A 1708-nucleotide genomic window follows, 5' to 3' on the forward strand; every position below is an offset into this window, starting at 1 on the left:
CTTCTCCACATCCTTTTTGAATTGTGGAGCCCAAAACTGGACGCAGTACTCCAGCTGCGGCCTCACCAAGGCTGAGTACGAGGGGAGAATGACGTCCTGGGATTTGCTTGAGAAGCACTTGCAGGGGCTTGCCTGAGCAATCTTCTGGGAGCTGCAAAGTGCAGCTTTGGGGCTTGGAGGTAAGATGGGGCCATTTGTGGAGTGGGATATTTGAAGTGTGTCAGCCACGTGGAACAAATTGTTCCAAACTCATTGCAGTCTCATCCCCAAATGAGGGTGAAAGAAGACATTTTCTCAGAATAGTTTAGGGGGGGTGGATGTAAACTGGTATCAAAATGGCTTGGGTTTTGTTTTCCCTTGCCTCTACCTCTTCCCCCAGGTCTCCTCCTAAACCCCTGCACAGCACCAGGGCCCTACAGTAGGTGGTTTGTCTTCAGTGAGTGCCTCGAAGTAGGAGCTGAGCCATTGCAGGAGGTGCAGGCAACTGTGGCACTTTGCCCCACCAGTGACCCTCATTCCACCCACTGCTACCCCAGCCATGTCCCCCTCCTTCCCCTCCCCATCTCTCCCTCCCCCTGCCCTCCCCCCTCTAACACTACACAGCTCTGCTGATGTGGCCCTATTCTGACCTGCAGTCTCCTGCTACTCAAATCCTGCTCCGTCTCACTCACACACATAGCTCAGCTGACATCCCTTAATCTTAACCCTCTGCTATTCTAGTTGGGGACTCACTGCACCCCTACACACAGCTCAGCCGATACCCCTCTATCCCGATGCACAGCCCCTACTCTCTTTAGCTTAGTCCCCATCTCTCTGTACTCATTGATTGAAACAATGTAGGTATCATGATTTTTGTCCATCCCCTTCTCCAGCAAGGGCAAGGGTGATGGGCTCTGCAACACTGAGTGCAGATAGGCTGGAATAGGGATGGAGAAGGAATACCTCAGCCTGTACAACACTTCAGTGGTATACGGTGGTGGGTGGTGGGTCACTGAAGGACAACAACTTGGTACTGTTGCCAGTTAATGGAGTAGCGTCCTTAGCTCCAGCGGTGAGATCTGTGGAGGGGTGCTGAAGATCCACGGTTCCTTTCGTACAAGTGCACAACTGCAACAAGATGGACCTAACTGGTGCTTGCTGTCTGTGGCTGGGCCTCAGGACACTGGGGTTCCCTTTCTGGAGGTGTTACTGACCTGCTGGGTGACCCCCAACTCTTTGCTCAGCCTGTGAGGCCTCTGGGACAGGGCCGAGCTTTCACTCTGTCTGTGCAACGCATGGCAGTGCGGACCCCTGATCTTGGTTGCTCCTCTGGGTGCTGCTATAATGCAATAATAATAATAATATTTAGAACTTCAGATGCTGCTAATTTCATTTGCTTTCGATCTAGAAATTGAATTAGGCTCCAGGCCTGGGGCTTTGCTTTATTTCTTTCTTTTTTAAAGTAGTTCCATCCCTGAAACGTGATGAAAATACCCAATATTGATCGGGCTTTATTTTTTCCCACCCTTTGCTGTTCAACTGTTTACCCAGGTGTCAATCAAGTGAAGAATTTGGCTTCCTAATTTCTCTCCCCTTCCCTGGGGGACCCGGATCTTGCAGCAACACATGGACACAGAGTCCAGAATCAAGGTTACTCATAATCCTGTGGCACACAGAGATGCCGAGAGCACATATATTAAAGTCACACATTGATTTATATTTGCAGGTG

The sequence above is a fragment of the Crocodylus porosus genome, unplaced genomic scaffold (assembly GCF_001723895.1).
Source record: "Crocodylus porosus isolate Cpor-Errol unplaced genomic scaffold, CroPor_comp1, whole genome shotgun sequence".
Lineage (NCBI taxonomy): Eukaryota > Metazoa > Chordata > Crocodylia > Crocodylidae > Crocodylus > Crocodylus porosus.